At 41.9% G+C, this 14,264-nt stretch overlaps 1 protein-coding gene across 1 annotated transcript in view; it reads left to right on the forward strand.

Moving 5' to 3' along the window:
• Nucleotides 1–14,264, forward strand: part of PRKN (parkin RBR E3 ubiquitin protein ligase) — a 1,305,872-nt gene that overhangs the window by 749,074 nt on the left and 542,534 nt on the right.

The following is a 14,264-nucleotide window of genomic DNA, read 5'->3' on the forward strand; positions in this document are numbered from 1 at the left end:
CAGGTGCCCCTAACCCTGATAACTTTCTTAACTTTGAAGTCTTCTCTGTCTGAAATTAACATAGCGACTTCAGCTTTCTTTTGATTCCTTAAAGTTTGCAAACTGATTTTAAATAAAATACAAACAAATTTAGAAGGTTCTTGTAAAGTAGTTAATACTATTGTAGTGTAGGGAAGGAGAAAAACATTTTCCCTCTATCCTTCTAGTTTCTCCAGCTGGGATACTGATGAAAGACAGACTAACAAGAGAAAAACAGACAGAAGCTCATTAACATGTGCATCACACATACACATGGGGGTATCCGGAGATGAGTACCTCAAAGGTGTGGGTAGAACTTGGGCTCATCTAGCTTCTTAACAAAAGAACAATAAATTTGTAGAGACATGCCAAGACAAAGGAAAAGGAATTTAACTTCTACAGCAGCAAATTGTGGGACGGTAAATATACGGGGGACTAATGGAAGATAAGGGCTCATTCCTGAAACTTGTCATGTAGATTCTTCTGGTTCTGTCTGTGGGCTGATAAGAGTCCAGTGATTAACTTCTGTCCTTCCTGATGGGGGGTTACTGGGGAGGAGGGGGACCTTCACAAATTTATGTCCTGCTTTTAGGCAAACAGGGGAAGGGGAAGAGCTTTTCTTATATGTCCTTCTGCTCAGTTGCCTTCAGCTCAAAATAATCCTTATGACAGTGTGGCATATTTTGGCCTATTTTAGCACCTTTCAGTAGGATATTTGTAGTCTTTTTTAAGGCTGAAGTTTTCCTAAAAATGTGATTGATGATGGGAAGGAAAGAGAGACAGTGCATACTGCCACCCCGAAGAGGGATTTTTTTTTTTCCAATCCAACATCAGTTTTGTCACAACTCTGTTGTTCAGTTACTCCATGTAAAAATATTTGTAAATTTTGGCAGCTATAGTTTCTGCTTTGATTGGTGGAATATCACAGTTTGTTTGACACAGTTATGAGTAATATGCACACCACAATTAATTCAAGCATGTTCCACAAGTTCCTAAATTTAGTAAGGACATTGTTTTCAACCATGATGTTATATTCCATCAAAATATATATATTCATACTGTCATTTTAAAAACGAGGAATATATTCAATGTTGAACTTTCAAACTGAATTACAGTAGAATTCACAATAATGTCAAATATTTTGCCATCAAGAGCATAAACTTCCAGAAGCTTTACTTTGAGTCAGTGAATTACATGAAAAGAATAATTGGACAATTTTTGGAATTAACAGATTTTCCATTTTCATCGTATGGTGGGGGCACTAATAGGAGACTATTCAATTTAACTCTTCATGAAGTTCTGCTAAGCAAACTAACACTAACAGCTATCACTTACCTTTTTGTACATGCACAAGAAAACCTGGAATCAAAACTGAGCAAATTAATTTAGAGCAGTCATTTGATCTAAATGAAAAGCCACACTTCACTGAGTAATATGCAAATGTACCTTCTGAGCTGCCTCTGTAAAATCAAGCACAGCATTCTTAAAATAACCATGGACTTTGTGGTAGACTCTGATGCTACTGCAGCAGGCTTGTGTCTCCGGTCTTACTCTGGTGGCTGATATTTTAAAAGTCCCTCTGGTAGATGAAAAATGTGGGGTAACCCCTATGCAACTTGTATATTCATCATGAACTTTCTTGAGAAATAGAATTCTGTACTGTAATATTGTGGTTTATAATAAGTATATATTTGGTCTTTGTCCATTCAGAGCTTCTAAAACCGTTGGAATTTCCCAAGTGATTAGAGGAACAAAATAAAAATAAAAATAAGTGCCTTTTGTTATGTTAATGAGATATGGGGGCTGGTTGTTTGGGGGGCCAACCATGAGCTGTAACCCTTGGAAATTTCAGTCCCACATCTGACCTCCAGGGAGAGAAGAGGGTCTGGTGATGGAGTTCAATCCCCTAATGGCCAGTGATTTGATCAATCATGCCTTGTAATGAAGCCTCCATAAATACCCAAAAGGATTATATTCAAAGAGCTTGTGGGTTGGTGAACACATGGAGATTTGGGGAAAGTAGCACACTCAGAGAGCATGAAAGCTTTGCACCCCTTTCCCCATACTTTGCCCTAAGCATCTTTTCCATTTGACTGTTCCTGAGTTATATCCTTTCATAACTAAACTGGTAATTTAATAAGTAAAATGTTTCTCTGAGTTCTGTGAGCCGCTATAGCAAATTAGCCAAACCCAAGGAGGGGGTCATTGGAACCTCCAATCTATAGAAGGTGGGTCAGAATCTCTGATCTATAGCAGGGGGGTCAGAGGTTCAGGTGACAGCCTGGACATGGGATTTTGGAGGCATATTTTTAGAGGACTGTCGTCCTTAAACTGTGCAGTTTGATGCCGTCTCCTGGTAGATAATACCAAAATGGAGATGTATTGGTGTCTGAGAATTGCCTGGTATGAGGGGGAAAAACACGCACGCCATTGGCATCAGTACTAGAATCTTATGTGCTTAATATATACTTCCTGTTTTATCTTATTACTGTTGGCAGGGTTTATTCCAAAATAAATAACTGGTACCAACAACTGCATTAATGGTTGTAGATTTGTAATCAGAACAGGATAAAAAGCCTTGCAGCAAAAGCCTTCTGATGACTTCCATGTGCTCTCTATACTGTCCAGCTTCTATTTTCTATACATTTCCTGTAAAATGGACCTGCAATGACCTATGATTTCCATTGACCCCACCAACTGTTGGCCTGGTGGCTTCATGCATCTCAGAAACCTCAGCCCAGCCCTGGCACAGACGGACACCATGTACCTTGCACGCTAGGCAAGATCACTTCGTACAGATAAAGGCCTCTGAACTGGAGACCCCACCTCCCACTTGCAGCCTCTCTTCTCCTCCTGCCCAGGCCACATGTCAGTGTCTGTCAGTGACATGGGCTCTTCTGATGGGAAGAGATGAAAATGAGAGGGTGTGGTGAGCAGCACTACAACCCAGAGAGAGCTCAGCCTTCCTGAAATTCTTTTCTTTCCTTTGGCTTGAGATTCTGCTAGGCTCATTCTACAATGCTAGAATGCAAGATGAAATCAGTAATGTTTCCTAAACTTTAGTCAGTCAGATTCATCTCTCACACACCATGTGTCCCTGTCTTGTTCTCTGTATTTATTAGTGAAAATTCCCTGTGATAAAAGGAATTAGGCCTCTCTTTGTTCATAAACTACAGTGAGAAAAAAGAAAATGAGGTTCCTGGGTGGTGCAGTTGATTAGGCATCCAACTCTTGGTTTCAGCTCAGGTGATGACATTGAGCTCCTCGCTCAGCATGGAGTTGGCTTGGAGATTCTCTCCCTCTGCCCCTCCTGCTTGAGAGCACTCTCTCTTTCCCTCTCTCTCTCTTTCTCTCTCTCAAATAAATAAATAAATATAAAAAAGAAAAAAGAAAGAAAGAAAAGCAGGCTGCCTACCAGGTAGGTGAGGAATTGGTATTTGGTTTTCTTATGTCGGCAGAGTGACCTCGATTTCTTGTTCTGACACAGACACTTTATTCCAAGCAAGACAAATTGGCTTTCTGTCCCCAGCAAGCTGCAATCCTAGATTGTTCCAGCACTGACCCCTTTGCTAATGGTAACTAATCCTCATTTCACATCACTTTCCCATTTCGCTTAAAACTCCTCTTTCAGAATGCCTCTTTTGGTGAAGCCTTTTCCTGGTTGTTTCTCTCTCACGGATATAGAAATGTGTACAGACGGTTAATCCAAGAGTGATTTACAGGCATGTACTATTGCATACCTGGTCTGAAAGCATCCCCTAAATCCTTACCACGTGATTCATCCCCAACAGCTAAAGGAGAGAGAGTCTCTGCTTCTTCCTTCTTCCTTCCATCTTCCCTCTGTTTTTCACAGTTAAGGTGGGAGTATCTTTAGTCTCTCTGGAGTGGCCTTTCCAAATCCCGAGTTGGGTAGGTAGTGTAGGTTACAAGAACTGGGGGGTTCAAAACCTAGCTCTGCCTCTCCTTACCCCTGTCTGTCTCGATGGGAAGTGTGTCATCTTCTCATTATGCAGAGTTCCTTGAGGATCGACTCAGCTGTGGGTGCACCAGAACCCCAAGCCCAGCTAGCATTGCCCTGCCTTTATTTTCAGCTTCAAATGGTAATTTCAAAAGTTATAATTTCTCAAACCCTAGGTTTTAGGGCCCTGTGCTCCATTTCCGCATGGAATAAGGAATGCATTCTACCTGCAAAGATGTGCCCTTGGGTAGGGGGCACAACAGAGTGCAGACAAGCTCTGGTTGCGAGTCCGAAGAACAAGCTTTTGCTCCAGAGTCCACCACCAATTGATTATCTCACTTGGGACAAGTAACTTATTTTGACCTTAATTTCCTAAATTTGGTTAATTCCTGATGTGGATCAAGTAAGTTAATTTATACGAACATACTTTGAGAATTGTAGATCCCGACACAAATACTACACATCTCCACATGGATTACAGTGATTATTATTAATAATCCTTTTCTTCTTGGGAAACCTTTGCACAAAAATGGTTCTTTTGGAAATGAGACATTGATCCAAATGGGAATATCTGGCCCTAAGTATTAGCTCAGAGGAAATAATTTGAGTGAGGAGGGACCATGTTCCTGTAGGCAAATACCTTTTAGTTTTAATGGGAGAAATTACGTGGGCATTGATTGTAATATAAAAAGTAATTATGAAAGAACTCAGGTCTTGGTGGCACAAAAATAGTTGGGAAATATAAGACTTCTTTAAAAGGATACCTTTAGACATTTTAGTAGAGATTTTAAGTTCTTTTAAGTAGGCTCCACAACCAGTTTGGAGCCCAAAACGGCTTGAACTCACGACCCTGAGATTGAGACCTGAGCCAAAATCTAGAGTCAGACACTTAACGACTGAACCACCCAGGTGCCCTGAGATTTTAGCTTCTTAAGGCTGGCTGCTGTATAAGCTGAGGACACGGAGCAGTTTCAGTTCTCCAGAAGCAGATATGGAGACAGAAGTTGGTGTGTAAGATTTGGCTATTTATTTTTTTAACTTAGCCATTAGAGACCAAGCCCTGTGCACAGGACTGGGAAGAAGCAAGATGGGCGGAGAAAGGTGAACTGGTTCACAGGCTAATTCAGCCTTGGCCAGCTGTGTGGGGACTGTGGCTGGAGTAGATGGCCCGCAGCGTGCCCCAGGCAGGGCCCCACTGAGCCTTCACATTCCCACCTGGCCCGGTCTCCCAGCGCGGAAGCTGATGGCCGACGGTGCCTACTGGAATACAGTTACCGGGGAACTTACGCCATTTGGTGGAATAATACACATTTTTGCAAGCAAAAACCTTATTAGTTAAGCACGCTGGCATTCTGACATAAAGATCAAGCTACAGACCACAGAGCTCATACCTGCAAAGGAAAAAACCAAGTTGTAATCAGTCGTTTTTTTATAAATAAATATCATGATGTTGATTTGATGGGAAACTATTGTAAATTTTTGTAGTAGCTGATATAAATGAATCACTTTAAAAAAATGACATGAAACATAGTTAAAATGTATCTTGAAAGAAAGTTTATGGAACACACTTCAAAACTGAGTTTCATATTTATATGTTCAAGAGGCTTGAGAAAAGATGAACAATTAGCATGTCTTTCACAATAACTATTATTGCTCTAAAAATTTACCCACGATGTAAATAATCAGGAATGCCGCTGATGGACATTGTTAGTTCTTAAAACTAACTGTTAAGAACTACTGTTAGTTCTTAAAATCAATTCAAACATTCTGTATCTCTTTAATTGTGGCTTTTAACTTTTCAAGGGCTTGACATCAATATTAACATCCTCAGCTTTACGGAATTTGATGAGCTTCTGGCATGTGTAATTGCATTTCGTGGTCAACTACACTTCCTTAACTTGGATGCTGGTTTTGTATCCATTTTAAAAAGACATTATATTTGCTTATTTCAAAGGTTAAAAATGATCATTTCAGTGATCATTTCAAAGGTTAACCTTAAATGATGTCCATAATAAACCTATGCTGACTAGGTTAAAGTAATTCTCTACAAAAGAGGAGTGTAGGTTCATTGATCCAAGCAGTTTACTTGATGCCTGGACTTGAACAGGAGCAGTTGAGAAGACTTTCCTGCTGACTTGATTCCTCAGTCTCCTCTGTTTGCCTCTCTGGTCTGCGTGGACCGATACTGTCAGAGGTGGCATGCGGGAGCAGAAAGCAAAGGAGATTGAGCTCAGACCGAGATTTGCATCCAGGGTAATTGCTAGCTGTGTCAACTCGAGCTAGTCATTTACCCCTAGGCTACATTTTTATCCAACAAGGCTAATACCCATTTAACAGGATCGTCAAAGTTGTGGTGATATTCAATAATGAAATCCATGCAAACATGCCTCTTAAGCTATAAAATGTTATTATCAGTGAACATTTTCCCCAGATTAGCCAGTCCCTCTTAGCCCCTCTGCTACTCCAGAATTTTTCACATATGGAATGAGAGAAGGTGCCATCGCACTCTGATTCCTTACTGGGAAAATTGTATGATGGTGACCAGCTGACAGGTGCACCCTCACAGCAGGGCGCTAACATCCCCATTGTCATGGAGTTCAGCATGTAGACTGGCTGGCTGGCTGTGCACTGAGGGGCTGAACGAGCCTCTCCTGGGCTGAAAGCCCTTTCCAAACTGTTAAGTCACAATCATCCATGGAAATTTCTGTCGGTATCCTTTCAAACCATTAAGATAATAGCTAGAGTGGCTTTATCACAGCTAACTCTTAACACACACACACACACACACACACACACACACACACACACACACACAAAACCAGGTAACTCTTATTACAGAATTTATGCAGAACAGTATTCTAGGAAAATGATAAAATGCGTGGGATGTGGTGATCCCATTACATACATTGGTTTTCACAAAGCTGTCAGTGTTCGGCTCTAATCTGGCTTTCTGGAATGATATTTTTGGCTCTTGCAACTCCCAAGTCCATATGGAGGGAGATTTTGATTCAGGAAATTGCAAAAATTAATTCCTGTCTTTTTTTTTTTTTTTTTTTGTATCCCACGCTAACTATAGGTAGGTAGAATTATCCTTTTATTTATCTTGAAAACTTGGCTTTGTTGAGATCAGTTTACTTTCCCATAAGCGGGCAGGAAGAGCACTGTGGCTTGCTTCGTGTCCGTTGTGACATCTATTTTACGCCATGCTTTTTCTACAGTGAGACTAGCAGAAGGCATAGAATCTTCTTTCCTCCCCCAGTCTCTCACCATGTCTGATTTTCCTATTTCCCCGGTTTCCATTGACATTTGTTTGTGAGCACGGATTCATTTGCCCTGGAATCACTGAGTGACACCAACCTAATCAGCCTATGGTGAACAGAGATGGATAGAAAGTCTGGGCTTTGGAGAAAGAATGCCACGTTCACAAGCCCATTTCACTTCTCACTGCCTTTTTCTCGGGGCAAATTCTCCAGCCTCTCTGAACTTGTTTGAAAGGTTCTGAAAATTAAATGAGATGAAGCTGGAAGAGTGCCTGGCACAACAGCAAACACAGTAAATCTTAGCTAAGATGTGGGCTCTGAGTTACTCACTGAGAGAGTGCATTGTAGGTGAGTCTTTACAAGGCTTGTCGCCATATTTTGCTCTCCAGCTTACACCAACCGTGGTGTTATGAAGCCTAACTAAAGAGTATTCAGTGACCGCTCTGCCTGCTTCAAAATCCAGACATCATCTGTCCGAAGAAACTTCTCATAAATGAGCTTTCTTTGTTTTTGTTTTTGTCTTTTCTGTGTGTTTTTGGGTTTTTTTGGTTTTTTGTAGCTGAATGAGATTATTCTTCTTCTCTGAGAAAAGAAATGTTTTAAGGCCAGTTCTATACTTTTATGAGTATAGGCATGACAGTGTTAAATTTAGTCAACACTCTATGCAACCCCAGTTTTCCCTTTTAATGCTAAGGAATGAGGCAACAAAAGGTCACTCTAATATCCTGACACAGCTGTGGCTTAGTCATTCTCAAGCAGGGGTGGCTTTGCACCCCAGAGGACATTTGATGATGTTTAGGGGTATTTTTGATTGTCACAACTTGGGCGGGAGGTGCTCCTGGCCTAATATTGAGGTCAGGGATGCTGCTAAATGTCCTACAATATTCAGGACAGCCTCCCACAACAAAAAGTTTTCTGGCCCTAAATCTCAATAGTGCTGAGGTTGGGAACGTGTGTTGTAGGAGGACAAGGAGGTGGAGCTGGCCCTGCTCTGATTTTGTGGGGCAGACAACTCTCGTCGTGTTAGATGGCGACTCCATCTAACTCTTCAACCTTGTGGAGTCCAAACTATACCATTCCTCTAAGTTGTCCCACGGTCTGAAGATTTTAAAACCTTAGTTCCAAATTGCAGCTTCTGCAAATGAATTCCTCGCCCTTCCCTTTCAGCCGTGGGGCTGGCTCTTTTCCACTGGATCTTGAAAAATGAGGACAACCGGGCTTAGCTTGTATCTGACAACATGCTCAGTGGGTTTCCACTAGAGTAGCTGTTAGGAAGTATGGGCTGTGAAGACGAGGGCGAGGCTGGTTGTGTGGAGATAAAATCATTCTAAAAGTCATCTTCCTGAACCACCAAACTGTAATTTAGTTCTGTATTTTAAATATATTCAGAAAACCTCTTTCAGGTTTAAAAGGTGTCACCCTTTGAGTTTATGTTATCTAGGGTTTTGTGGAATTTTTTGTTTGTTTTTTGTCCCCCAGTGAAAGTGAATTCCTAAGTTCATGAAGAATGGAAACAAAGACACAGTTCTCTAGTAAAGCAGTCAGAAAAGTCAATTAATTTCATTCCGGAAGAAAAATCCTCCATTTTGCATCAGTGTGATTTCAGAATCACTGTGGAATGTTTTCATGCTGCGGGTGATTAGAAAGCAAGGGGAATGGAGGAGGTCAGGCAAAGAGCATCTCGCCATCCTTCAACTTCAGTCTTCTGCACATCTCCATGACCCTGGTGATGTCGAAGGCAGAGTCCCTATGGCATCATTGCATCCTGGTATCAACCTGATCCTTGCCAGGCTTATCACGGGTTTCTGGTCTTTCGTGGAACTGGCGAGACACTTCTCGGGGCCGCAGCCTCCATTTACAGAAGCCATGTGTCTCCATGAATTATAGAAGCCACATGTGAGCTGCATGTGACCATCCGAGACTCGTATCGATTAAGTCCCGTAGTCTGCTGGAGCCGCACCAGGCTGTGAAAAATCTTTTCCTGATTGAACTTCTCACAGCTAGTGTGCGCTACATGTGTTTACAGACATCACCTCCTTTCTGGCTCAGAATCGCCCCGTGAGGCAGGTACCATTATTGTTCCCAGGCCCCACATAAGTCACCTGAGGCTTGGAGGGAGGAGGTTCGGAAACATATCCAGTGTCACCCAGCTGAAGTGACAATAGGGTCTCAATCCCAGGCCATATACCAAAGTGTATATTCCTATGTGTGCTCCACGCTGCCTTGTTATGGCTGAATACGTCTAAGGAAGACCTTACCCAGGGACCAAAGATCGGGATGCATGATGCCAAGTCACCACCTGTCCTGTTACTTTGATGCCTGGTGCTTCCTACGTTGTTCTCAGGATGCACGGACATGTGCTCTACAAATACCGTACGTCTGTGGGATTTTATAGCAAGAAGATGCCACCCCGCCAGCTCTCATGTGACAAGCATGTTGCTTTTCCTACCTAGTCTGTCTTGGCACTCTCCATGTCTGAACCGACTGGGCCGAGTGTGTAGCCATACGTCTGAGATGTGACCGTCTGCTGCGAAGCCACTGCCCTCCCGGGGCGGCGAGCATGTTTTCTGGGTAACTGGCTGTCTGTATTGATTCTTCTGTGAATTACTTGCTTTGACCTCCCCTGTCCCAAGTTTTCTATCAGGTGATTGTCCTTTTCTTAAAAAAAAATAAGTTGGGAAGGTTTCTTTATATCAAGAATGCTGGCCAGCACTTTTCTCTCTCTTGTATATGATAAATGTATATATTTCCTCATTTATGTTAGTTTCTCTTTCACTCTGTTTTGAGTGTCTTTCTATGCCAAGTGTTAGATTTTAATGTGTTCAACTATAGTGATTTTGATTTTTCAGCCCTCTTAAAAGGGAACTTCTTTGCCAGTGCTGGGTTGTTAATCTGATTTACCTGGGTTGTATTCTCATACCTTTACAATTCTGTTGTTTTAAAACATTTTATTCTTTGACCTTCCTAAGCATGTGTGTTGAAGAATGCTGAAAGATCCAACTTCCACGATTTTTATCATTATTATATTAATTATTCCAACACCATTTATCAGTTGATTTGAAGTGTTACAGAGTCATAACCTGAAATCACACAGATACATCTGCATCTCTTTTGGACCTCTGTCAGGGAGAGGGTCCACTTCTGTTCCATTCCTCACTTACTCTGTGCCAAGGGCATAGTTTAATTACTGTAATTTTACATAAAATTTAAAGTATGGTTGGAAAAGTCTTTGCATTGGCCATCTTGTTCATCAATTTTTTTTGGCTAGTCTGTGATTCTTCATTCAGAACAAATTAAATGAATTTTTTCATGTTCTAAAGCAGATAGAACAGAGGGAGCAATTTGAATTTACACACACACACACACACACACACACACACACACACACACACACACACACACACACACACACACACACACACCATTCCTATAGCTCAGGTGGCCATGAACTTCCTAAGCATAAATGAAACTCATTTTTCAACATGGCATCAATTTTAACTTACGAGGATCAAAGGTCAACATTCTTGTTGATTGGGGGATATTGTTTTAATGTTTTGAAAAATCCTGGAATTACAGATTTCTGTGTCTGAAAGCTGTTTGAGAGGTGCTATCATTTATATTTCTCCCTGTAGACAGGAGCACAGCTACACTGAACTAGGAGAGAGAAGTCTTTCCCTCCCTCCCTCCCTTTCTTCCTTCCTTCCTTTTTAAAGGTTTTGGATTATCTCTTCCACATTGCAGATTTGCAGCTCTGGTTTGACCTTGAGTCCCCTGCATACCAAGTGACAGTGTTTCTACTTTGGGACACCCCCTTGGGCACCTGCTGGGAACTTTTCTTTCAAAGACTAATTTCCTGAATCTCTGGCTAAAGAGAGAAGGTTAATAGTTTAGGGAGTTTGTTTACAGGCCATTAGAAACAATTAGCACATTGCTGAGATTAAAAGCACTTCTCAAGAATGTTGGATGGCCTAGAAATGAAACAGGACTTTTAGAACCATCTATTTTTAGCACCTAATTAAGACAGACTCAGAGATCTCCATCCTCCCTTACCATACTATTTCATATTTTAATTATCAAGAAATTCTTAATTTCCTCCAAGCCAGGTCCTGCCTGCAATAACTTCAAGTAATACTAACTTGAAACCGTATTCATGGATTCTTATGAACAAATTTTTAAATCACCCCTTAACCCTCTTTCTAGGCTGATTATTTCCAACCCCTGTACCTTTCCTCTTTGGCATTTTTTTTCTTAATATTCTAATTTCTTAACAATTTCCCTTTTCCCCTTTGTTCCAAATAGGCAGTTCTCCCCGATGCTCCCGGGATACAGCAGCCGTTCATATTCCTGTTTTAGCACCTGAAGCCCACGCTCTTCCTTCCAAAACACCTGCCCCTCGCCCCTCACCTGGTTCTTTTAGTGTCTCAAGACCCAGTACAATCGTCACATGTTATGTGAAGTTCCTGCACCTTCTTTATTTTGTACTGAAGTCCCACTCCATGTTGCGTCAATATGGAAATCCTCCTGCAATCACTGATGCCCCAGTCTACGTGTGTCCTCCACACGCTTAGTGACCTCACGGTCCAGGAACAGGTTGTCGAACTGTGTTTTATCAGTGTGCCCGGCTACATTTTGGTTTGTTGACATTTGTTTTTCCTCTTAATTATTGTAGAGATAGAAGCACTTTAATATTTAATATACGATTGAGTTCATTGGTGTTTTCTGTGGTGTGTACTGCATCTCCACGTGAATGTTGATCAACCATCAGCCCAATGACGTTTAATAAAAGAAAAAAAGTAGTTATGCTCCTCAGAAATGTCATCAGAGCCCACTTCCGCCGGCTCCCCCTTACCCAACTCACTGTCTGCATTCCAGAGCTCGGGCCTCCCTCTAGTTCTTTGAGCAAACCGTGCTCCCTCTTGCCACAGGAACTTGGCACATGCTGCTTCCTTCACCTCTAAACTTGTCCTAATTTTCACCCCCACCCCCCCCAACACAACTTTGCCTAATGAGGGTTAGCTTTAGAACATGAAAAAATTCATTTAATTTGTTCTTAATGAAGAATCATAGATTAGCCAAAAAACTTGATGAACAAGATGGCCAATGCAAAGACTTTTCCAATCACACTTCAAATTTTATGTAAATAAAATTGGCCATCAGGAAAACCTGGCACCCACATTTCTTCACCTGCTGAGTGCCAGGCCGATGGGGCTGACCTGGCTAACCAGGTGGGAGTCCTCTGTTTTCCTCGATGCCGTGAGTGGCCCTCCGAAAGCTATGGCTCTGAGAGGACAGAGATGGCAAGCCGGCTTGTAGGATCAGCAGTAGGTTACCATGCACAGGAGCTGGTTGGTCATTCCTAGGAGAAGGGTCCCATATGCCACATCATAGAGACTGGTCTGTGTTGGCCCAGACAGGAAGCGAAGTAAGCTGGAGTTTGACCCCAACAAAGTAAAAGTGGAGGATGTAAGAAAAGAATTTGGGGACCCACTTGCAAAGGGCCTTGTAAGTCCTTCTGAGGAGTTGTTTCCTTGTCACTCAGTCACTGGGGAGTCGTTGGAATTTTTCAGCCAGGAGAATATAATGGCCAGCTTTGTTTTTAAGAAGAGAATTCTGGTGGCTGTGGGTGGGGGGGCAGGACTGCTCCATAGCACTGTCCAGATTACACCCTCCACAAACGTATCAGCTGAAGTCCACCCCAAGTGGTGTTCATCAAGCTGCCTGGAACCCAGATTGTTCCATCAGATCCCCTCCTGACATGCAGACAGCTCTTCTCTGGCCTCCTTCCCCTTGCCTCTTGGTAAAACACGTCCTCCCACTAGGAACTAGAGAGCTGCAGTGTGGTTGGAATTCTGGGGCAAGTTCACAAAGAGCTTTATGTGACTTTTTATACTATATGCCTTAGAATATATCCAGAGAATTACAAGCCCATTAGATAAATACAAACTAACTGGAGAAGGATTCAAGTTGAAATGCCAGCCTTACACACACCTATTCTTTTTTTTTTAATTTTTTTATTATGTTAATCACCATACATTACATCATTAGTTTTTGATGTACTGTTCCATGATTCATTGTTTGTGCATAACACCCAGTGCTCCATGCAGAACGTGCCCTCTTTAATGCCCATCACCAGGCTAACCCATCCTCCCACCCCCCTCCCCTCTAGAACCCTCAGTTTGTTTTTCAGAGTCCATCGTCTCTCATCGTTCGTCTCCCCCTCTGACTTACTCCCCTTCATTCTTCCCCTCCTGCTATCTTCTTCTTTTTCTTTTTTCTTAACATATGTTGCATTATTACACACACCTATTCGTATTGACACGCATCTGTATCCACCTTACCTCCACTCCTCTGTCATGGTTCTTAATCTCTGTGCTCCGGACACACAGACTATCCGTGTTCCCAGGCATGCTCCAAACCTTTCTGCACTAAGGGCCTTTGCATCTCTCATTGTACATCTCATATCCAGCTCCTCAGGCCTCTGCTTCATGCCCCTTCCACAGAGAAGAGCTCTCAGCCCTACCACCTGCAGCCTGCCAGACATGCCTCAACTCTTCATGTAGATCATGCAGTGTGATAATCTCCTTTTATTTATGACCTTGCCAGATTGGAGTCTGCTGCCTTCACTGGCTTGAACTGTGTCTGTTTGGTTTACACTTGTATTCCCAGCACATAACCAGAGCAAATGGTAGGGAGTAGGAATTTAATAAATATCTCCTGAATGAGTGACTAAGAGAATCCAGCATGAGGATCTAAAATACTTACAGAGCTGTTCTAGAAATCACATCTTGAGATGCGCATTAAGAAAACAGAAAACAGATATTCTTAGCCCAAAATATGCTTTAAGATGCTGGCAGAAATGTGCCTTGGATTTGGTTTCAAACTCCAATCCAAGGGGAAAGTGTGTGTGGTACATTTAAGTATTATTTAGGATGTGAGGCTAAGTCAAGTATTTGTAAATCAAAGTACATTTTAAATGTACTAAGGCAGCTCATTTAAAAAGTAATTCTATATTAAATCATCTTTTGATG

The sequence above is a fragment of the Zalophus californianus genome, chromosome 7 (assembly GCF_009762305.2).
Source record: "Zalophus californianus isolate mZalCal1 chromosome 7, mZalCal1.pri.v2, whole genome shotgun sequence".
In the NCBI taxonomy this organism is placed as follows: domain Eukaryota; kingdom Metazoa; phylum Chordata; class Mammalia; order Carnivora; family Otariidae; genus Zalophus; species Zalophus californianus.